The 25,864-nt window shown below is 41.4% G+C and overlaps 1 long non-coding RNA gene across 1 annotated transcript; it reads right to left on the bottom strand.

The window, feature by feature from the left end:
• Positions 1 to 9,547: 9,547 nt before the first annotated feature.
• On the bottom strand, positions 9,548 to 11,995 carry LOC123441732. Its single transcript, XR_006630450.1, has 2 exons — positions 11,854 to 11,995; positions 9,548 to 9,881 (listed from the first exon to the last, which is right to left on the bottom strand). It is a non-coding gene; the product is annotated as an uncharacterized LOC123441732 (long non-coding RNA).
• Positions 11,996 to 25,864: the final 13,869 nt, after the last annotated feature.

The following is a 25,864-nucleotide window of genomic DNA, read 5'->3' on the forward strand; positions in this document are numbered from 1 at the left end:
TCCGTGTGTGTTTTACAAATCTCTATGTCATGCTGTAGATGCTACTACCACGCTCCACTTGGAACTATTCCAAATGGATGCTCCACTACATGAACCCGGTTTGCTACTCAGAGTCATCTGGATTGGTGTCATAATTTGCATCGACGTAACCCTTTACGACGAACTCTTTTATCACCTCCATAGTCGAGAAGCATTTCCTTAGTCCTCTATTTACTAAGGATAATTTTGACCACTATCCAGTGATCCATTCCTGGATCCCTCTTGTACCCCTTGACAGACTCATGGCAAGGCACACACCAGGTGCGGCACATAGCATGGCATACTATAGAGCCTACGGCTAAGGCATAGGGGACGACCTTTGTCCTTTCTCTTTCTTCTCCCGTGGTCGAGCTTTGGTTCTTACTCAAATTCAAACCTTACAACATAGTCAAGAACTCCTACTTTGACCGATATATTTTGAACTCCTTCAAAAATCTTGTTATGGTATGATTTCATTGAAAGTTCTATCAAGCATCTTGATCTATCTCTATAGATCTTGATGCCCAATGTTCAAATAGCTTAATCCAGGTTTTCCTTTGAAAAAATCCTTTCAAACAACCCTATATGCTTTCCAGAAATCCTACATCATTTCCGGTCAACAATATGTCAACCACATATACTTATCAGAAATTCTATAGTGCTCCCACTCACTTTCTTGGAAATACAAGTTTCTCATAAACTTTGTACAAAGCCAAAAGCTTTGATCATCTCATCAAAGCGTATATTCCAACTCTGAGATGCTTATTCCAGTCCATAGAAGGATTGTTGGAGATTGCATACCTGTTATTATCCTTAGGATTGACAAAACCTTCTGGTTGTATCACCTACAACCTTTCCTCAAGGAAACGATGTTTTGACATCCATCTGCCAGATTTCATAATTGAAAGATGCAGCAAGTGCTAACATAATTCCAACAAACTTTAGCATCGCTACAAGTGAGAATGTCTCATTGTAGTCAATTCCTTGAACTTGTCAGAAACCACTTTGCGACAAGTCGAGCTTTCTAAATGGTGACATTTACCATTATCGTTTGTCTTCCTTTTAAAGATCCATTTGTACCTAATATCCTTACGATCATCAAGTAGTTCTTCCAAATTCCACACATTGTATTCATACATGGATCCTATCTCGGATTTCATGGCCTCCAGCCATTTGTCGGAATCCAGGCCCACCATCGCTTCCCCATAGCTCGTAGATTCATTGTCGTCAAACAACATGACCTCTAAGACAGGATTACCGTACCACTCTGGAGCAGTACGTGTCCTTGTCGGCCTACGAGGTTGATAGTAACTTGATCTGAAGTTTCATGATCATCATCATTAGCTTCCTCTCCATTTGTTGTACGCGCCACAGAAACATCTTTCTGTGTCATGCTACCATCCAACTGAAGTGATGGTTACCTTCAAGCACTCACCTCCCCGGCAACAACGCCATAAAAGAGCTTGATGTCTACTATGTAACTTTATTCTTGTAGATGTTGTTGGGCCTCCAAGTGCAGAGTTTTGTAGGAGAACAACAAATTTCCTTCAAGTGGATGACTTAAGGTTTATCAATCCGTGGGAGGTGTAGGATGAAGATGGTCTATCTCAAACAACCCTGCAATCAAATACAGGAAATCTCTTGTGTCCCAACACACCCAATACAATGGCAAATTGTATAGATGCACTAGTTCGGTGAAGAGATGGTGATAGTATGGATAGTAGATATAGTTTTTGTAATCTGAATAAATAAAAACAGCAAGGTATCAAGTGTCAAACATCGAGAAAAATGTTGTATAAATTCTTGGAAATAAGCCCTAGGGTTCATACTTTCACTAGTGCAATCTCTCAACAATGCTAAAATAGTAGAATCATATGATCATCCCTCAACGTGTGACAAAGAATCACTCCAAAGCTCCTATTAGCGGAGAACATAAGAAGTTGTTGTAGGCAGCGAACCACCTCAAAGTTATCCTTTCCAGTCAATCCATTGATCTATTCCTATAAGTGTCACAAACAACCCTAGAGTTCGTACTAGAATAACGCCTATGATACATATCAATCAACCCTAATGTCACCGAGATACTCCAATGTCACCTCAAGTATATGTAGGTTAATTACTCAACATGCATAAAAAATAGATTCATCATATTCAATCCAACACAAAGAACTACAAAGGGCACCCCAAGATTTATATCAGAGAAAGTAGGACAAGAATGTGTATCACCCCCTATGCATAGATTACCCCAATTTCACCTCAGGAATCCATGAGTTGAGTACCAAAACATATATCTAATGATCTCAAATCCAATATTCATTACGACGTAACAAAATCTCAAAGAGAAAGATTCAATTCATCACAACAAGATAGCAAAGGACAGACACCATATGATCCAACTATAGTAACAAAACTCACATCAAGATCGTGACATCTCAACAACACAATATATAGAGAGGGATATCATTCACATAGCTACTCGCATATATCCTCAGCCCTGAGGGTGAACTAATCCCTTCCAGTCATGGTGGTCGCCGGGATTATGAAGATGGCCTCTGTTGATGATTGCCCCCTCCAACAGGTGCCAGAACAGGGCTCTAGATGAGTTATCTTCGCTACAAAGGCTTGAGGCAGCAGAACGGAAGTTCTAGGTTAACTTTCGGGGGTTTCTGGATTTATAGGAATTTTAAGCATTGGAATCACATCAACGGGAGCCTCGTGGGACCCACAAGCTAACATGGCACTCCCAGGGGGTGGGCGCACCCTGTTGGCTTGTGGCCCACTGGTGGCCCCCTCTGGTGGTTCTTCACTCTGGCATTTCCCATATTGTCCAGAAAAAATCATCAAAAAGTTTCGTGTGATTCAGAGAACTTCTATTTTCTGCATAAAAACAACGTCACGACAATTCTACTGAAAACAAGATTAGTCCAGGTTAGTTCTAATTAAATCATATAAAATACATCAAAACCATATAAAAGTATTGTAAACATAGGTAAGTATGACATGAACACTTCATAAATTATCGATACGTTGGAGACGTATCAGAACGCATGGTTCTCTTTCTTTACCATGTTTTCTAGCAACAAAATCTCTCTTATCATAACATTTAATTTTGGGATGTGGGTTATCAAGATCTTCAGCAGGTTCTGTTTCCACCTCATTATCAAGTTCTTTATCATTATCCGGTTGAGAATCTACATGAACATCATTATTATCATTATCATTATCATTATCACTAGGTTAATGTTCAGTACGAGGTTGTGTCTCAGCATCAGAGATTGAAACATCGTTATGATTCTTAGTAGGTCTTTCTTTAACATTCACTAGAAGTATGCAAAGTCCTATCATTTTTATTTTTATTTTTAGAAGAAATAGGTGCACCATCATTAATTCTCTAAGAATCTTCTTCAATTATTTTAAGGTGACCTTCAGGAAAGGGAGGTTCCTGAGTCCTTCTACCGCCTATGGTCATTACTCTAAGACCATGGTCGTTCGTTTTAGCAAATAAATCATTTTGTGACTTTGCAACTTGGTCTAGTTGAGTATGAACGAGTGAAGTATGTTTACATAGACCTTTAACATCATTGGCAATCCTAAACATTAAGTCACTCAAGCGATCAATCATCATATCATTTTGTTGTAGTTGATCTTTAACATAATTATTAAAATGTTCTTGCTTATAAATGTAATTATCAAATTCATCCATGCATTTACTAGGAGTTTTAGTAGAAGGCATATTGATACGTCTCCAACGTATCTATAATTTTTTATGGTTCCATGCTATTATCTTGTCAAACTTTCGATGTTTTGTATGCCTTTTATATCTTTTTTGGGACTAACTTATTAACTCAGTGCCAAGTGCTAGTTCCTATTTTTTCCGTGTTTTGACCCTTTTCAAATGAGAATATTAAACGGAGTCCAAATGGAATAAAACCTCCGAAAAGATTTTTTTTCGGGAACAGAAGATACGCAGGAAGCTTGAGAACCAAGGCAGAGGGCACCAGGGGAGGCCACAAGCCCCCTAGGCGTGGCCAGGGGGGCCCGCGCCTAGCAGGCTTGTGGGGCCCCTATGGCTCCTCTGCCCTACTTCTTCCGCCTATAAATCCCCAAAAAATCCAAAACCACGAGAGAGATCCACGAAAATACTTTTCCGCCGCCGCAAGCTTCTGTCTCCGCAAGATCCCATGTGGGGCATGTTCTGGTGCCCTGCCGGAGGGGGATTCGGACACTGAGGGCTTCTTCATCAACACCATTGCCTCTCCGATGATGCGTGAGTAGTTCACCACAGACCTTCGGGTCCATAGCTAGTAGCTAGATGGGTTCTTCTCTCTCTTGGATCTTCAATACAAAGTTCTCCATGATCTTCATGGAGATCTATCCTATGTAACTTTCTTTTGCGGTGTGTTTGTAGAGATCCGATGAATTGTGGATTTATGATCAGATTATCTGTGAATATTATTTGAGTCTCCTCTGATTTCTTATATGCATGATTTCATATCATTGTAATTCTCTTCGAGTTATGTGTTTCGTTTGGCCAACTTGATCTATAATTCTTGCAATGGGAGAAGTGCTTGGTTTTTCACCCAGTGACACAAGGGGTAGCAAGGCACGCATCGTGTTGTTTCCATCAAGGGTAAAAAGATGGGGTTTATATCTATTGCATGAATTTATCCCTCTACATCATGTCATCTTGCTTAAGGCGTTACTCTATTCGTCATGAACTCAATACACTAGATGCATGCTGGATAGCGGTCGATGTGTGGAGTAATAGTAGTAGATGCAGAAAGTATCGGTCTACTTGTCTCGGACGTGATGCCTATATGTATGATCATTGCCTTAGATATCGTCATGACTTTGCGCGGTTCTATCAATTGCTCGACAGTAATTCATTCACCCACCATAATATTTGCTATCTTGAGAGAAGCCTCTTGTGAACACTATGGCCCCGAGGTCTACTTCACATCATATTTTCAGCCCTACACTTTTACTTTGTTGCATTTTCCGATCTCACCTTGCAATCAATCGTGAAGGGATTGACAACCCCTTTGTAGCGTTGGGTGCAAGTTTTCTGTTTTTGCGCAGGTACATTGGTGCCTCATATTGATACTCCTACTGGATTGATACCTTGGTTCTCAAACTGAGGGAAATACTTACTGCTACTGTGCTGCATCACCCTTTCCTCTTCAAGGGAAAAACCAACGCAAGCTCCAGAGGTAGCAAGAAGAATTTCTGGCGCCGTTGCCGGGGAGCATCAAGTGAAGCTTATCCACATAAGTGTCGCAAACTCATCTCTTGCATTTACTTTTTTGCCTCTCATTTTCCTCTCCCCTACTTCTGAAAAACAAAAAAATTTGCCTTTTTCGTTCGCCCTTTTTCTTTCGCTTGCTTTCTGTTCGCTTGTGTGCTTGCCTGCTTGCTGAAGTCACCATGACTGAAAACACCAAACTTTGTGACTTCTCAAATACTAATAATAATGATTTTATTAGTACTCCGATTGCTCCCGCCACTAGTGCGGAATCATATGAAATCAATGCTGCTTTGCTGAATCTTGTTATGAAAGAGCAATTCTCCGGCCTTCCTAGTGAAGATGCCGCATCCCATCTTAATACCTTCATTGAGTTATGCGATATGCAAAAGAAGACAGATGTGGATAATGATGTGATTAAAATTAAGGTATTTCCGTTCTCATTGCGAGATCGAGCAAAAACTTGGTTTTCATCTTTGCCAAAAAATAGTATTGATTCTTGGAACAAGTGCAAAGATGCTTATATATCCAAGTATTTTCCGCCGGCTAAGATTATCTCTCTCCGTAATGATATCATGAATTTTAAGCAACTTGATCATGAACATGTTGCACAATCTCGGGAGAGAATGAAATTGATGATTAGAAATTGTCCCGCTCATGGTTTGAGTCTTTGGATGATTATACAAATCGTCTACGCTGGTTTGAATTTTTCTTCTAGAAATATCTTGGACTCCGCCTCCGGTGGAACTTTCATGGAAATCACATTAGGAGAAGCCACAAAACTCCTAGACAATATCATGACAAACTATTCTCAATAGCACACTGAAAAGTCACCTAGTAGTAAAAAGGTTCACGTTATAGAATAAATTAACTCGTTGAGTGCTAAGATGGATGAGTTAATGAAATTGTTTGCTAGTAAAGGTGCTCCTTTAGATCCAAATGATATTCCCTTGTCTTCCTTGATTGAGAGTAGCAATGAAATCTTGGATGTTAATTTTGTTGGTAGGAATAACAACAATGCTTTTAGAGGAAACTATGTTCCTAGGCCTTTTCCTAGTAATCCCTCTAATAACTTTGGCAACTCCTACAACAATGCTCATGGAAATTACAATAAATTACCCTGTGATCTAGAGAGTAATATTAAAGAGTTTATCAACTCGCAAAAGATTTTCAATGCGTCCATAGAAGAAAAACTACTCAAAATTGATGATTTGACTAGGAGCGTTGATAGAATGTCTCTTGATATTGATGCTTTGAAAGTTAGATCTGCTCCTCCCAAGATCAATATGGATGAAACTTTGAAAGCTATGCGTGTTTCCATGAATGAGAGTAAAGAAAGAACCACCCAAATTCGTGCTAGACATGAATGGCTTAAAAAGGCATGTTCTCGTGATGAGAATCACGAAGATCTTAAAGTGCTTGGTGTGACTCCCATTGAATCCATGTTTTCTTGTGTCAAACCTAATGATGATGGGGCTGGATATGAATCCACCTTGGTTGAAAAACGCCCCAATGATTCGGAGTCTATCTATCTTGATGCTAAATGCATTGAAAGTGGAGTAGAGGATATCAAAACTTTGAGTAGTAATGAAACTACTACTTTGGATTTCAAGGAATTCAATTATGATAGTTACTCTTTGATTGAATGTATTTCCTTGATGCAATCCATGCTAAACTCTCCACACGCTTATAGCCAAAACAAGGCCTTTACCGATTATATCGTCGATGCTATGATAAAATCTCTTGAAGAGAAACTTGAATTGGATGTTTCTATTCCTAGAAAACTTCATGATGAGTGGGAACCTACTATCAAAATCAAGATCAAAAACTATGAATGCAATGCTTTGTGTGATTTGGGTGCTAGTGTTTCCGTGATTCCAAAGTCTTTATGTGATGTTCTAGGCTTTAATGAGATTGATGAGTGCTCTCTTAATTTGCATCTTGCAGATTCTACTATTAAGAAACCCATGGGAAGGATCAATGATGTTCTTATTATTGCAAATAGGAACAATGTACCCGTGGATTTCATTGTGCTTGATATTGATTGCAATCCGACATGTCCTATCATTCTTGGTAGACCTTTCCTAAGGACTATTTGTGTTGTCATCGATATGAAGGAAGGGAATATTATATTTCAATTTCCATTAAAGAAGGGCATGGAAAATTTTACTAGAAAGAAAATAAGATTGCCTTATGAATCCATGATGAGGGCTACTTATGGCTTGAGTACCAAAGATGACGATACGTGATTCTTTCACCTTATGCTTAGCTAATGGCGTTAAACAATAGCGCTTGTTGGGAGGCAACCCAATGAATTTATCTTTGCTTTTTGCTTTCTGTTTTGTTGCGTCCACACCATCATAATTCTGTTATGATTGTGTCTTTTGTGTTTCTTCTTGTGTTTGAGCCAAGTAAAACCTTTATGACTAGTTTGGTGATGGTTGTTTGATCATGCTGGAAAAAGACAGAAACTTTTCGCTCACTAAATTATTTTTCCTTTTTATCCAGAAAGAGCTTTTGAGTTGATTCTTTTTTCTTCTGGTTGATATGCCAATTTCCCAAACTTCTGTAAATTTTCAGAATTTCTGAGATAACATAAGTATACAAAGTATACAGATTGCTAGAGGCTGGTCTGTTTTTGACAGATTCTGTTTTTGTTGTGTTGATTGCTTATTTTGATGAAACTATGGATAGTATCGGGGGTATTAGCCATGGAAAAGTGAGAATACAGTAATCTAACACCAATATAAATAGAAATCAGGTTTGCTACAGTACCTCAAGAGGTGGTAGTTTGTTTTCTTGTGCTAATGATATCATGAGTTTCTGTTTAAGTTTTGTGTTGTGAAGTTTTCAAGTTTTGGATGATGTTCTCATGGACAAAGGGATAAAGAGTGGAAAGAGCTCAAGCTTGGGCATCCCAAGCCAAATTCAAGGACACCAAAAAGCCTAAGCTTGGGGATGCCCCGGGAAGGCATCCCCTCTTTCGTCTTCAAACCATCGGTAACATTACTCGGAGCTATATTTTTATTCACCACATGATATATGTTTTGCTTGGAGCGTCGTGTATTATAGGAGTCTTTTATTTTTGTTGTGTCACAATCATCCTTGCTGCACACATTTTGAGAGAGACATGCACTCATCGTGAATTTGCTAGAATACACTACAACAAAACACACTTTAAGTAACACAATCATGTAACAGATAAAAATATGTGTTACAAGTAAAATTACAGTAACACATCATTTGGGTAGAATGACCACAGTAACACATACTATATGTGTTGGACTAGATGCGTTACATTGATATTGGGATAGTAACATATAATCATATGTTAGTGGTAATGTGTTACAAATTGTAATAATGGTAACACATAACTACATGTTGATAATTAGTGTTACAAACTCTATTATAGGGAAAATAGAAAATCCAAAATCAACTACTCCCTCGGTTCCATAATTCTTATCATGAGTTTAGTTCAAATTTTAAACTAAAACCATGACAAGAATTATGGAACGGAAGGAGTACATACATAGATCGCCAATACCTTAACCCCTAGGGCCCACATGTCAACATAATTTTTGTATAAGTACAATTTTTTGTAAATACACTTTCATTCTTTGGTCAATATGTCATGCAAAAATAATGCACTGGTAAGTACCAAACTGTTTCAGTATGGTTGCAGGAATACGTGTTTACCATATTTTATGGGAGTTTTAGGATGACTCGACGGTCGTACATGCCAAATGCACATACTTTAAAATTAGCGTATAAATTAAGTACTTGACTCAATACTAGCGAAGGAGCGAAAGACCACCAACAAACGAGAGCTTGGCGTTTGAAATGTGCAGCCGTATAACTATATCATCAATCAAGCACTAGTCAGCAGTAACTATATCATCAACCATGCACTAATCAGCAGTAACTATATCATCAATCACGCCCTAATCAATGGTCTAGTACACCAGTGATGTACTAGCAAGAAACCTTGAAAAGAAAGTTGCTCGTGTGTTAGTAATATTTTTTTGAAGAACCACACACTCCCGGTAATATTTTTTTGAAGAACCACACACTCCCGCCGATACATCATAAGAATCGTCTATAGCGGCAGCAGTAACCGACGTCACTCGAACAACAACATTACAACAAGAGTGGCACCAAGCAGCAGGCGCACAACATACATCGACTAGCTGACTGGGCAGCAAGACGCCAGCACGCGCAACAGCTAGCACCTAGCTGCAAGTGCAAGCCACATGTCCCACATGCAAAAACTGGTTCGCAAAAAAAAGGTTAAATCATTAAATCGGACTTCTTTGTTTTGCACCAAACAGACATCCCACATAAATCTGTCATACATGAAGCGTAGCTTAGTAAAATTTTCCTTAAATAGGTATGTCTATTCTTACGAAATGGTAAATCTAACATAATACTTCTTTGATATAAGTGTATCTACTCCCAACGACAATCTGTCATACATGAAGCGTAACTTAGTAACAAATTTCTGAAATTTTCCAAGGTTCATGTTCGAAGAGCAAAAGTATGCAAACATATAAAAGTTCGCTAAAAGGCGCATAGCTTGTTCTCCACTTTAGAACAAACCTTCTAAGCTCCACTTGTAGATTTCCTGAAAATTAAGATTCAGTGAAGCGCTTGAGCAGAAGTCCATTACAAATTAGAAGAGTCAAGTTAAACTCAATATATATATGGATTATGGTTATAATATAATGAAAACTTAGTTCTTTATGGTAGAGATAACATGCATGATCTAGCACAAATATGCTTAACTGTACAAACTATATAGAAACAGAAGAGGGCTAGCAAAAATAGTATGACTGGGCGACCACGACGCTTTACTGTCTATAGACGTTTGATTGTTGTGTTATACGTTCGAGATCTTAATTCAATCATCCCATGGAGGGTCGCTGTAACATTTTTACTGTGCGAGTCCACGTGTTCCATTCGGCCAAGTGCTCTCGGGCTAATGCTCCAAAGACTGACGTGGGAGCTTTCAAGTGAACCAGGTCGCTTTGATCACCATTTTTTTTTATGGGCCGCTACTCCACAAGCATGCTTTCATGTCATCTCTTCTGTTGCCGATGTCATGCGATTGGTGGGTCATGCTACATGACAATTGGCATAAGGCCTTAGCTTGGTTCGTTGATGAAAATTTATTGGACCAATTCTTGCCGAACAGTTAATTATGTTACATGCATGGCACATTGGTCTAAAGACAGATCTTGCATTCGTTTTATCACTGATATTTGCTTGTTTTTAAAACAGCTCATTGGTGAAACAAAAAAAATATAGCCAACGTCCAATTCTATTGGGTGTTAGAGGAGAATTTACTACTAACCAGTTGGCACTTGGCAATGAGGTTCTGTTCTGTAGTGGGATGATAAAGAAGTTCCGAAACTTGAGAAAGAGACATGTTGTAAGATAAGGAGATGATTAACTACTATGCTAATAACAGAATCAAACCAATAGCTCCGATAAACCTCCTATGAATAGGTGGTGTTTTTCCTATGTGTCACTTCTCATGACATGTTAGATTTTTTACCATTTTTTTCATTTGATCCAAAAAACAGGTCAGGTTTATTATCAAGGGATAGCATAATAGAACAAAGAAAACTGTCGCATTCAGGTTGCAAGATATTTTACCTTATGTTTCCACTGAAATTTTGTGCTGCACCTTTGGTAAATTCACGAACTATTTTAATGAGTTTATGTTAGATATTCTTCCTTAATTTCCAACTGAAATTTTGGGTTACCTTCCCTGTTAAATTTAAGAACTTCCTTACTCAAGTTTTAGTATGGTGCCTAGCCACTTGCAGAAAATGCATGTTACACTACTTTTTTGGAAATGGATTTTGCGCGAGTTGTCTATTTCAAGAATATATTGTATCTATCCATATGTACTTCATAATATCTTTTGGTATTTTACGCCATCAACTCTTTCCTAAGGAATCAGGTCAATACTGTGGCTATGGAAATGCAAGCTATAGCAGATCATTGAGTGTAGATAAAATGGTATGGTGTTTTGTTCTCCCAAAACACCAAATAGTAAGCAGTCAGATACAACAATTCATAGTTTGAATATGAAGTACTGCAGGTTAACGACGCTACATTTGTACAAATAACCCTTGTTATTAGACCCTGACCAAATACTGGAGTTCTGAGTTTCTGACCAGAGCCTGGTGTTGGGGTATCATTCTTCCTCCAGGTTCAGATTAAAAAATGGAAATTGTACTATTATTACTACAAATAGAAATGCATGGGTATTGTTGGTGTCCTATTGTGACAAACTAACAACAAAGTCAACCTCTACGTGTGAAATTCTGAAAATCATCATGCATTACCCTTGATTTTAACATCATTGCAGAATTGGAGTGTATAATGTATATTGATTTGCTCTCAATGTTGTTGTATTTCATGGAGTGTCAAGAGCAGTTCTCGTATATTGAACCGAAATTGTCACATAATCAATCACAGTAATCAGAGGACTCGTGATCACAACACCATATCACCTAATCTAAATCCGCGTTAGAAAATCGGAACAGAGCAGAATGGATTAATGGAATCAATGGATAGTGACATACCTGCCTAGGTATTGCGGGGTAGATATTGGAATTGGATCACGGAGAAGCCCAAGGTTATGGCCACGGCGGCAACGATGTCCTAAACTCCCCCCATCTGCCCGTTTCCCCAGCGGTTGCCGGTGGGCGTGAAACTGAGCGCCGAGCGTAGGCGGTGTGGGCTCTGTAGTCAAGCGACGCCGGCGGCAACCCGTCATCCTGTCCGAATCACAACCTTGTAGTCCCGTGGTCGCCGGCGAGATGCATCGCTCGTGGTCCACCTCTGGTGGATGGCGCAGTCGGATACGTCCCTCCTTTGCTTCTTCCTGTCTACCTGGACGACCAAGAATAGAGCAAGGCCGGGGGACGGCTGGCCGGGGGGTGGTGTGGTGCGGCCAGCCGCCAGCGGGGAACCCGCGAAGGACGGCGGCGGAATAAGGGATAAGGTTATGAACATGACTAATTACGGGGAACGAGAGGGATTTTTTCCACAGAAAAATAAATAATTTACTGTGTTTTGGGAATCGACCATGCCTGGCCATAAACAGGCCGGCCCGCGAGCCCGCTGACACGCTCCGCCATGGCCAGACACGGCACGATTTAAACGGGCTGTACCAGACACGCGACACGCCTCGGGTTGTGCTTGGGCCTGAAGGCTGGACACGCGGGCCGGCACGGCACGACCCGTTTATTTTTTTACATATTTTTAGATATTCTTAATATATACTCCCTCCGTTCCTAAATATAAGACATTTTAGAGATTGTACTATAAACTACATACGGATGTACATCGACATATTTAGAGTATAGATTCACTCATTTTGCTCCGTATGTAGTCTCCTAGTGAACTCCCTAAAATGTCTTATATTTTGAAACGGAGGGAGTATATACATAATATATGATCCGATAGGCCTCCAAATAAGCCCATGAGATAAAAATTATGCAGCCCAGCGTGCTAATCGGGCCAACAGATCGGCCCGTTTAGTAACCGGACCGTGTCTGGGCCTGAAGGCGCAGCCCACGGGCTGGCACGGCACGGCCCGATTACTAAACTTGCCTCGACGGGCCATGCCGGGCCAGACACGTTTAGCACGGGCCGTGTCGTGTCGGGCCGGGCCGGCCCGTTTGGCCAGGTATGGAATCGACATTGAACCGCTCAGTTTGCACACCAATTTTCTTTAAAATCTCTCGATCGATTTTTTATGGTTTGATGGCTTAAACGGTCCATAGAACTTAACCGACCGCTAAGGTCATTGGTTCGGCTTTTTTCAATCTACCCACCGTATTTTAAAACTAAGTTTTTTCATGATTTATTACTGCTGATGGTTTGGAACATTTAACCAAGACCGATGTTGGGAGTCGGTCGGTTAACCTAGTGTCGGATCACGTTTAAGATCGATCTTTCTTCAACTAAATTGGTCATTTTCTCTAGACCATCCACGCCCTGCACATCACACTCCTATACATGACGCCTTCCTTCCCCTCCATGATAGTGGCGGAGCTACGGCTGGGCAACCCTGTGCCCTGACCCGCCATGGTCGGGCAAATTTCTATAATGTACACCTACTGTTGAGCTATGAAATAACAACCTAGCAATAATTTTCTTTAGCTAGGCCCCACCGGCCCGTCCAACAATTTGGATGAATCTCCTCCACTGCTCCATGGCATCACCTGATCCCTCTCTCCTTTCGTGGAATGATAAAACATGACCATGTCGCCTTCCCTTCCATCCATGGCGTGGCCCACACCCTTATACACATGCCATCTCTGCTCCACGCCATGATGAAGCCCATCCCCGCTGCCTCCCCTTCCTTCCATGGCATCACCCGCACCCTCCTCTCCACGCCACGACGTCGCCAACGTCTTTTTCTATCGACATGACGTCGTGAGCCTCCTGTTCTCTCTCAAAGACTGAAACACGACGCTCGATTGGAGGGTCTAATAACTCACCCTTACAAGCACTATATGCATGGTTCTTTGGGCTCGATTGGAGGGTCTAATAACTCAACGACCAGAGTTGACATACAAATTTCACTAAAAGAGTCGCACGGAAAGACCCTGCAGGAAGTGTGTTAGGGGAATAAAAGATTGGAATAGTACATGGCATGAGTTTGCTTCCAACTCCTAAGCAAGTTTATGGTCGGACACCATGATGTCTAAAGAACAAACATCACCATTAAGTTGTTAAAAAGAAAGAACATCGTCATCTTGTCATTGGTAGCCTCTCAAATCATTATCACTAGCTACTACTCATCAAAGCTAGAGAGATGATTCTATCAAGTTGAGAACCAATCTAGGGTTTCTCTTTCCATACCCCTTAATGGCTAGGGTAAACTCTCCCCTCTAAGCTTCGCCATCGTGTCTGTGGTACCGGTGGTGGGAAGGAGATTCATGGTGCCTCTGTTCCGGTTAGTAGTTGAGGCTAGGGCTTTTAAGTCCTCGTAGGATCGACGCTCACGCGGATGGCAACACTTCTTCTTTGAGATTGTCTTCCATGCTTCGATGCTCTTCGAGTTCGTCTGTCTGCACGTAGTTGACGGAGTTTCAGTATAGATTCGTGTCGTCTCCTTGGGACGATGATGTTAGAGTTTCTCGCCATCTGGTGAGATTTTAGTGTCAGGTGATTCAGACCCGTTTAAGTGTTCAACGACACCGACACGCCTCGAGGGTGCTGGTTCTTAGGGGCAAGGGCATGACGACTTCATTGCAGCCATCAACAAGGTCAAGCCGACTTTGATAGAAGAGCGGCGACAACAACGCTTTAGTGGCTCGTTTCTACTATGGTAATGGTTGAAGCGGTGGTCTCAGAATCTTGATGCATTTTTTATTATATTTAAGGTACTTTATACTTTCGGTAAACTTTAATAATAGATCTAGATCATTTAAAAGAAAACTCTCGTTGACTTTTTTTTAGAAAAAAAACATTGGTGGACCTGGCGCTACTTATTTTGATGGCTGGTGTCCTCTTTTTCTCCTTTTTGGATAGTTAGGCCCACTGCCCAGTGAAAAACGACACGAAACAGCGAGAAAGCGCGATTATGTGGTAATATTTTGGCCGGTTATTAGGTCTCCATCCCTCGCTCAAGTAGTCAAATCCCTCTGCCTCCATAAGCCTAAATCCCCCTTCTCTCTGTCAGCTTCTCCTATCCAAGATCCAGATGCGCTCACCATCGTCCTGTCGTTCCCCACTGTCGTCCGCATCGAAGCCGCCTCGCCATGTCCCCTGCCAGACTGTCGTGTCCCACCGTAGCCCGTCTCCCCTCCATCCGTCCGTGTCCCCTGCATCACCACTGCACTGTCGTGATGGCCGCGCTGACCATGGCCATGCCAGCAAGGATGACGGCGGCGCGTGACCCATGGTGACCTTGCTCCGGCTGGTAGTTCGACGACCACTGGATCTACCCACATCGTACCCCCTCCTTCTCTCCAACAGGTCCCCCTTGTCTCTCTCACGGTTTTACTTGTGTGCCAGAACTCGTGCTTCAATCAATAATTTACCATATTACATTATTGTCAATGCCTGATCACTGTAGAGAGATATGTTTCTTTCACTATAAAACTGTGTAGTCATGAGATCAATAGACTACTTTGGGATAATCATGTGACATTATTTTTGAACTATCAAGTAGCTATTATTAATTTGAGTACTTTCTAATCGGTAAAAAAGTGTAAGAGTTGTTGAATTTCACATGATTGTGAATGTATATGTGAACACACTGCAAGTAGATTAACCTTATCTTGTTATAAACGTGCCACTTTGAGTCTATATATCAGATAGTGTCATCTCATTAATGTAGTTAGCGGAGTTGTGATCTTAAGCACATTGCCGTATCAGGAGGTTTTTCTACAAACTAGGCATTCCCCTTTGATCTTATTGCCATGTAAGTATGCAACATTGTCGTTCAGTCCCTCGGTTTCAACAAAATGTAGGAAATTAAACTTTGTACTGAAGAATATGTTGTGCAAATTGACCTCCATGTCCATCTAGTATCTACGGATCTACCATTATGTCAATGTGACATACATCGATCTATAGTTGTATATTATGATGATTACATTTTTGGTTTGTGTGCAAAAAGGAAACCATTAGCTTTTCACTCTTTATTTATCATCGAATTGCCTTGTTTATCTGCAGGAACATGTTCTTATCGGTGGTCAGGGTCTGATGGTTGATGGATACGGTCATCTAATTCAGGATCTTGCACAAAGAAGGTTCTTGAGGTGTTGTTATGTAGTTTGAGCTTATCAACGTACTTGCGAGCCTTTGAAACTAACCACTGGGTGTATCCCTATTCTTTTGCAGACTTTGGCAACTAAAAAGGGAGTGCCTATGAACAAAATTCCCCCATATCCAGTTCCACCTTCTGCTTGTTCACCATCTCTTGCAATTTTTTTGAAACAAGCCAAGAGCCACCAGCTATGTGTGCTCAGCAACACACATATCATGTAAGTTCTCTACACAATACCCATGAATGCTTGTGTTGCTACTACTTTCTACCCAATGCCCATGAAGAATTGTTGCTTGGTTGCTGGTTGTTCCCAGTCAATTAGCAATTTCAGAATTAAATTAACTAGGCATGCAATTGATTTAGTGCAAATCATCATTGTATGTGTCTTTCTAGTTCGTCTAGTGATAATAATCTAGGACAGGTTCGGTCTAGCCTAGGACATATATTTCAGGAAAGTAAGTATCACAGATTCAGCGTAGCCTAGCACATATATTTTAGGAATGTAAGTATCACAGATTTAGCGTAGCCTAGCACGTATCTTTTAGATCAATGCGATGTTTTAGTGTTCTTTACTGGGCTGTGCTCACGACTCACAAAGCATCATCATGTCCTGTGCAAGCTGCCAAAACACTAGGAGAGGTACATACTCAGCATACTGCAGTATTTAGAACACTCAGCGTACTGGAGTATTTTTGTTGGTTTTTGATAGACTTTAGTTATTATTTACTTTATATAGGCAAGTTATTGTAAATATTCCTCACGGAGACACCGGCAGTATATGCTCTCCATTCGACATCTTACCTTATTAATCTTCAAGATGTACTCATGAAAATGTATGCATTTGAATTATATGCAATTATATACCGTATATCATATTCTGTTGACTGCACTTTGTAGTATCTCCATACCACAGTTAAATAAATCTCCTGGAAATATATAGTGGACAGTGTGCTACAAAAAAGTTGCGTAATGAATTTCTTTCTCGGGAAGTAATTTTGTTTTCAGTGTGTAGTCAGGCTATTATGTTTGGAGGGTTGATTCAACTTATAGAAGGTGGAGTATGCACCAAAGAGTGGTAGAATTGTCTGAACTCTTTTTTTGGTGGTTACTTACCACACATGACACATCTGCCACGTGGTGACTGTCAGAACTCTTAATGCAATAGCGCAATAGTTTACTACTATGTGGGATTAAATGGGATGATGTGGGAAGCAGATGCAGCATGCTTGATGGAAGGCTGCCCATGAACACCCCCGATAACAGATTGTGCAGATGTGGGCATCCTGCTATTAGTCCCACTTGTATCCTGAATGTGCATCACTAACAAGGTGAATGGTCATGACAATCTTCCTGAACTATGACCGTGTATGTGTATCAATCGACATATTACTCATGCAAATTCTATTATCATTCTTATCGAATGCTAATATTGATCACAATATAGGTTGCTTCCGAAGTACAGTTTCCAAGACTTCAACATATTTGCGTCAGCTTGGTGAAGGATAATTGAGTTGCTGTTGAATTCTCCGATTGGACCAAGAAGCAAATAAAATTAGAGAGTTTTACTTAGCAATAACCGTAGTTTACATTGATAGGTGAAAAAAATGTAATATCATGCACAAGATCATTTTCTTTGTTTGAATTAATGCAAATGCTATGGTGTAATATTCTCCATAGATATGTTCTATGTAGTCAAATTAATATAAATGATACGTTATTGCACAAACAAGGTTGCTATTTGTTTATTGTAATGCATATGTATCCTGCACTTTTGTATATCCATACTAAATATCTTGATATTTTCAATTTGTGTACGTGTCGTGCTTCAGTTTCTCTATCATTTTATTGGTGCCAAGCATTAAAATAAATAATTGACTATTTGAGCAATTGTAGCGATTTTATTAAATAAATAAATATTCCATAAAATTGGTACCTAATCTTGTGGTTAATAATTAAAACAAAATATGTAAAATATGTTGCCATACTAATATAGTAGTGTTACTGATGGTGTTACCGTAGTAACAAAATGTGATACTAGGTAGTTGATAATTATAAATTATAGTATTATGATACTTGGATATTATGTTACAAGTTGTGTTACTATAGGTATAAAAACATGTTACTACAATGTTCTGTGTCAGACCAAAGTATGTTACTATGAGTGTTACTATATTTATAAAAATGTGTTACCCGTGCATTCGATAACACATAATATGCATGTTACTATAATGTAATTGTAACGCAACTTTTAACATACGGTAACACTTATTATATGTGACAGTTGACACCACGTAGTAACACGGACTAATGGAACACATTTCAAAATGTGTTACTACATGACTTAGTAACACTGTTTTGGGTCTGTAGTAACATAACACCGTGTTACCAAAGCTCTGCCCTGTTGTAGTGATACTCATTGAGCTTCGCTTATATCTTTTGAGTTAGGCAATTTAGCTCACATGTGCTTCACTTATATCTTTTGAGCTAGATAACTGAGATCTAAGTGCTTCACTTAGATATTTTAGAGCATGGCGGTGTCATATTTTGGAGAAATAAGAACTCTCGATCTTCACTTATATCTTTTTGAGAGTGCTCTCTCTGAGTAACTTGGTAGTTGGCTTATGCTATGAAAGTAGTCCCAAAGGTGATAGGCACCCAAAGAGGATACAATAAAACTTCCATATTCATGTGCATTGATTAGAAAGAGAAGTTTGATTCCTCTCAAATAGTTTTGAGACATGGATTTGGTAATATTAAGAGTTATGTTAGTAGGGTGTTGTGAATCTAGAAATACTTGTGTTGAAGTTAGTGCCTCCCGTAACATGCACGTATGGTGAACCGCTATGTTAGGAAGTCGGAGCATAATTGATTTCTTGATTTTCATCCTTTGTGCTGCGGTCGGGATCGCGCGATGGTTAACACCTACCAACCCTTCCCCTAGGAGTATGCGTTTAGCACTTTGTTTTGATTACTAATAAAAAACTTTCGCAATAAGTATGTGAGTTCTTCATGACTAATATCAGTCCATGGTATAGATGCACTTTCACCTTCCACCATTGCTAGCCTCTCTAGTGCCGCGCAAATTTCGCCGGTACACAAAACCACCATATACCTTCCTCAAAACAGCCACCATACCTACCTATCATGGCATTTTCATAGCCATTCTGAGATATATTTGTTGGAATTATGCCCTAGAGGCAATAATAAGTGTATAGTTATTATTATAATTCCTGTATCAAGATAATAGTTTATTATCCATGCTATAATTGTATTGAATGAAGACTCATTTACATGTGTGGATACATAGACAAAACACCGTCCCTAGCATGCCTCTAGTTGGCTAGCCAGTTGATCGATGATAGTCAGTGTCTTCTGATTATGAACAAGGTGTTGTTGCTTGATAACTGGATCACGTCATTGGGAGAATCACGTGATGGACTAGAACCAAACTAATAGACGTAGCATGTTGATCGTGTCATTTTGTTGCTACTGTTTTCTGCGTCTCAAGTATTTATTCCTATGATCATGAGATCATATAACTCACTGACACCGGAGGAATGCTTTGTGTGTATCAAACGTCACAACGTAACTGGGTGACTATAAAGATGCTCTACAGGTATCTCCGAAGGTGTTAGTTGAGTTAGTATGGATCAAGACTGGGATTTGTCACTCCGTGTGACGGAGAGGTATCTCGGGGCCCACTCGGTAATACAACATCACACATAAGCCTTGCAAGCAATGTAACTTAGTGTAAGTTGCGGGATCTTGTATTACGGAACGAGTAAAGAGACTTGCCGGTAAACGAGATTGAAATAGGTATGCGGATACTGACGATCGAATCTCGGGCAAGTAACATACCGAAGGACAAAGGGAATGACATACGGGATTATACGAATCCTTGGCACTGAGGTTCAAACGATAAGATCTTCGTAGAATATGTAGGATCCAAGATGGGCATCCAGGTCCCGCTATTGGATATTGACCGAGGAGTCTCTCGGGTCATGTCTACATAGTTCTCGAACCCGCAGGGTCTGCACACTTAAGGTTCAACGTTGTTTTATGCGTATTTGAGTTATATGGTTGGTTACCGAATGTTGTTCGGAGTCCCGGATGAGATCACGGACGTCACGAGGGTTTCCGGAATGGTTCGGAAACGAAGATTGATATATAGGATGACCTCATTTGATTACCGGAAGGTTTTCGGAGTTACCGGGAATGTACCGGGAATGACGAATGGGTTCCGGGAGTTCACCGGGGGGGCAACCCACCCCGGGGAAGCCCATAGGCTTTGGGGAGACACACCAGCCCTTAGTGGGATGGTGGGACAGCCCCAAGGGGGCCTATGCGCCAAGAAAAAGGAATCAAAGGAAAAAGAAAAAAAAAGAGGGAGGAAGTGGGAAGGGAGGGGGACTCCTCCCACCAAACCAAGTCCAACTCGGTTTGGGGGGGGAGTCCTCCCCCCCTTGGCTCGGCCGACCCCTTGAGGGTCCCTTGGACCCCAAGGCAAGGTCCCCCTCCCTCCTCCTATATATATGGAGCTTTTAGGGCAGATTTGAGACGACTTTCTCACGGCTGCCCGACCACATACCTCCATAGTTTTTCCTCTAGATCGCGTTTCTGCGGAGCTCGGGCGGAGCCCTGCTGAGACAAGGTCATCACCAACCTCCGGAGCGCCGTCATGCTGCTGGAGAACTATTCTACCTCTCCGTCTCTCTTGCTGGATCAAGAAGGCCGAGATCATCGTCGAGCTGTACGTGTGCTGAACGCGGAGGTGCCGTCCGTTCGGTACTAGATCGTGGGACTGATCGCGGGATTGTTCGCGGGGCGGATCGAGGGACGTGAGGACGTTCCACTACATCAACCACGTTCTCTAACGCTTCTGCTGTACGATCTACAAGGGTATGTAGATCACTCATCCCCTCTCGTAGATGGACATCACCATGATAGGTCTTCGTGCGCGTAGGAAATTTTTTGTTTCCCATGCGACGTTCCCCAACAGTGGCATCATGAGCTAGGTTCATGCGTAGATGTCTTCTCGAGTAGAACACAAAAGGTTTTGTGGGCGGTGATGTGCGTTTTGCTGCCCTCCTTAGTCTTTTCTTGATTCCGCGGTATTGTTGGATTGAAGCGGCTTGGACCGACATTACTCGTACGCTTACGAGAGACTGGTTTCATCGTTACGAGTAACCCCCTTTGCTCAAAGATGACTGGCAAGTGACGGTTTCTCCAACTTTAGTTGAATCGGATTTGACCGAGGAGGTCCTTGGATGAGGTTAAATAGCAACTCATAGATCTCCGTTGTGGTGTTTACGTAAGTAAGATGCGATCCTACTAGATACCCTTGGTCACCACGTAAAACATGCAACAACAAAATTAGAGGACGTCTAACTTGTTTTTGCAGGGTATGATTGTGATGTGATATGGCCAACGATGTGATGTGATATATTGGATGTATGAGATGATAATGTTGTAATAGAAATATCGACTTGCACGTCGATGGTACGGCAACCGGCAGGAGCCATAGGGTTGTCTTTATACTATCGTTTGTGCTTGCAGATGCGTTTACTATTTTGCTAGGATGTAGCTTTAGTAGTAATAGCATAAGTAGCACGACAACCCCGATGGCGACACGTTGATGGATGATCATGGTGTGGCGCCGGTGACACGAAGATCATGTTGGTGCTTTGGTGATGGAGATCAAGAAGCACGTGATGATGGCCATATCATGTCACTTATGAATTGCATGTGATGTTAATCCTTTTATGCACCTTATTTTGCTTAGAATGATGGTAGCATTATGAGGTGATCTCTCACTAAAATTTCAAGACAAAATTGTGTTCTCCCCGACTGTGCACCGTTGCTACAGTTCGTCGTTTCGAGACACCACGTGATGATCGGGTGTGATAGACTCAACGTTCACATACAACGGGTGCAAAACAGTTGCGCACGTGGAACACTCGGGTTAAGCTTGACGAGCCTAGCATGTGCAGACATGGCCTCGGAACACATGAGACCGAAAGGTCGATCATGAATCATATAGTTGATATGATTAGCATAGGGATGCTTACCACTGAAACTACTCTCGACTCACGTGATGATTGGACTTGGGATAGTGTAAGTGGATCATGAACCACTCAAATGACTAGAGAGATGTACCTTTTGAGTGGGAGTTTAGCATATAATTTGATTAAGTTGAACTCTAATTATCTTGAACATAGTCTAAGTCCACTTTGAATATATTTGTGTTGTAGATCATGGCTCACGCGACAGTCATCCTGAATTTTAATACGTTCCTAGAGAAAGCTAAGTTGAAAGATGATGGAAGCAACTTTGTAGACTGGGCTCGTAATCTTAAGCTAATCTTACAAGCTGGGAAGAAGGATTATGTCCTTAATGCTGCGCTAGGAGATGAACCACCCGCTACGGCTGATCAGGATGTTAAGAACACTTGGTTAGCACGTAAGGAGGACTACTCAATAGTTCAATGTGCAGTCTTGTATGGCTTAGAACCGGGACTTCAACGTCGCTTTGAGCGTCATGGAGCATTTGAGATGTTCCAGGAGTTGGAGTTTATCTTTCAGAAGAACGCCCGGATCGAGAGGTATGAGACCTCCGATAAATTCTATGCTTGCAAGATGGAGGAAAACTCGTCTGTCAGTGAACATGTGCTCAAAATGTCTGGGTACTCAAACCGTCTAGCTGAACTGGGGATTGAACTCCCGCAAGAAGCTATCACTGACAGAATCCTTCAATCACTGCCGCCAAGCTATAAAGGCTTTGTGTTGAACTACAACATGCAAGGGATGAACAAGTCTCCCGGCGAGTTGTTTGCGATGCTGAAAGTCGCAGAGTCTGAACTCCGTAAAGAGCATCAAGTGTTGATGGTGAGCAAGACCACTAGTTTCAAGAGAAACGACAAAGGCAAGAAGGGCAATTCGAAGAAGAGCGGCAAGCCTGTTGCCAATCCGCCGAAGAAACCCAAGGCTGGACCTAAGCCTGAAACGGAGTGCTTCTATTGCAAGGGTATGGGTCACTGGAAGCGCAATTGCCCCAAGTATCTGGCAGATAAGAAGGCGGGCAAAGAAAAATCAGGTATATTTGATATACATGTTATTGATGTGTACTTAACCGGCTCTCGTAGTAGTGCCTGGGTATTTGATACCGGTTCTGTTGCTCACATTTGCAACTCGAAACAGGAACTGCGGAATAGACGAAGGCTGGTGAAAGACGAAGTGACGATGCGCGTAGGAAACGGTTCCAAGGTTGATGCAATCGCCGTCGGCACAGTGTCACTTCAGCTACCATCGGGATTAGTGATGAACTTAAATCATTGTTATTTAGTGCCTGCGTTGAGCATGAACATTATATCTGGATCTTGTTTATTGCGAGACGGTTACTCTTTTAAGTCAGAGAATAATGGTTGTTCTATTTCTATGAGTAACATCTTTTATGGTCATGCACCGAATGTGAGAGGATTGTTCATATTGAATCTTGATAGCGATACGCATATACATAACATTGAGACCAAAAGAGTTAGAGTAAACAATGATAGCACCATATTTTTGTGGCACTGCCGCTTGGGTCATATTGGTGTAAAGCGCATGAAGAAACTCCATGCTGATGGACTTTTGGAGTCACTTGACTTTGATTCACTTGACACGTGCGAACCATGCCTCATGGGCAAGATGACTAAGACTCCGTTCTCCGAAACAATGGAGCGTGCAAGTGACTTGTTGGAAATCATACATACCGATGTGTGTGGTCCAATGAGCGTAGAGGCACGCGGCGGATATCGTTATTTTCTCACCTTCACTGACGATTTGAGTAGATATGGTTATGTCTACTTGATGAAGCACAAGTCTGAAACATTTGAAAAGTTCAAGCAATTTCAGAGTGAAGTGGAAAATCATCGTAACAAGAAGATCAAGTTCCTACGGTCTGATCGTGGGGGTGAATATCTGAGTTTCGAGTTTGGTGCTCACTTAAGACAATGTGGAATTGTTTCACAGTTAACACCGCCTGGAACACCACAGCGTAATGGTGTGTCCGAACGTCGTAATCGTACTTTGTTAGAGATGGTGCGATCTATGATGTCTCTTACTGATTTGCCGTTATCGTTTTGGGGTTATGCATTAGAAACAGCTGCATTCACTTTAAATAGGGCACCATCAAAATCCGTTGAGACGACATCATACGAACTGTGGTATGGCAAAAGGCCAAAGTTGTCGTTTCTTAAAGTTTGGGGATGTGATGCTTATGTCAAAAAGCTTCAGCCTGAAAAGCTGGAACCCAAAGCGGAAAAATACGTCTTCATAGGTTACCCAAAAGAGACAGTTGGGTACACCTTCTATCTCAAATCCGAGGGCAAAGTGTTTGTTGCTAAGAACGGAACTTTTCTCGAGAAGGAGTTTCTCTCGAGAGAATTGAGTGGGAGGAAGATAGAACTTGACGAGGTTGTCGAACCTCTCATCCCTCTGGATGGTGGCGCAGGGCAAGGGGAAACCTCTGTCATTGCGACGCCGGTTGAGGAGGAAGTTAATGATGATGATCATGAAACTCCAGTTCAAGTTTCTGTTGAACCACGCAGGTCGACGAGATCACGCACTGCTCCAGAGTGGTACGGTAATCCCGTCTTATCAATCATGTTGTTAGACAACAATGAACCTGCAAATTATGAAGAAGCAATGGTGGGCCCAGATTCCAACAAATGGCTAGAAGCCATGGAATCCGAGATAGGATCCATGTATGAGAACAAAGTGTGGACTTTGGAGATACTACCTGAGGGCCGCAAGGCTATTCAGAACAAATGGATCTTTAAGAAGAAGACGGACGCTGACGGTAATGTGACCGTTTATAAAGCTCGACTTGTGGCAAAGGGTTTTTCACAAGTTCCAGGAGTTGACTACGATGAGACCTTCTCACCCGTAGCGATGCTTAAGTCCGTCAGAATCATGTTGGCAATAGCTGCATTTTTCGATTATGAAATCTGGCAGATGGATGTCAAAACGGCGTTCCTTAACGGTTTCCTTAAGGAAGAGTTGTATATGATGCAACCCGAAGGTTTTGTCGATCCTAAAAATGCTGACAAGGTGTGCAAGCTCCAGCGATCCATTTATGGACTGGTGCAAGCATCTCGGAGTTGGAACAAACGCTTTGATGAGGTGATCAAAGCATTTGGGTTTATACAAGTGGTTGGAGAATCTTGTATTTACAAGAAAGTGAGTGGGAGCTCTGTGGCATTTCTAATATTATATGTGGATGACATATTAATGATTGGAAACAACGTAGAGCTTTTGGAGAGCGTAAAAGGTTACTTGAATAAAAGTTTCTCTATGAAGGACCTAGGAGAAGCTGCTTACATTCTAGGCATTAAGATCTATAGGGATAGATCAAAACGCCTGATAGGACTTTCACAAAGCACATACCTTGACAAAGTTTTGAAGAGGTTCAAAATGGAACAGTCCAAGAAAGGGTTCTTGCCAGTGTTACAAGGTACGAGATTGAGTAAGACTCAGTGCCCAGCAACTGATGAAGATAGAGACCATATGCGCTCCGTCCCCTATGCTTCAGCCATAGGTTCTATCATGTATGTGATGCTGTGCACTAGACCGGATGTTAGCCTGGCCATAAGTATGGCAGGTAGGTTCCAGAGTAATCCAGGAGTGGATCACTGGACAGCGGTCAAGAATATCCTGAAGTACCTGAAAAGGACTAAGGAGATGTTTCTCGTGTATGGAGGTGACGAAGAGCTCGCCGTAAAAGGTTACGTCGATGCAAGCTTTGACACAGATCCGGACGACTCTAAG

This window comes from Hordeum vulgare, chromosome 1H, assembly GCF_904849725.1.
Source record: "Hordeum vulgare subsp. vulgare chromosome 1H, MorexV3_pseudomolecules_assembly, whole genome shotgun sequence".
In the NCBI taxonomy this organism is placed as follows: domain Eukaryota; kingdom Viridiplantae; phylum Streptophyta; class Magnoliopsida; order Poales; family Poaceae; genus Hordeum; species Hordeum vulgare.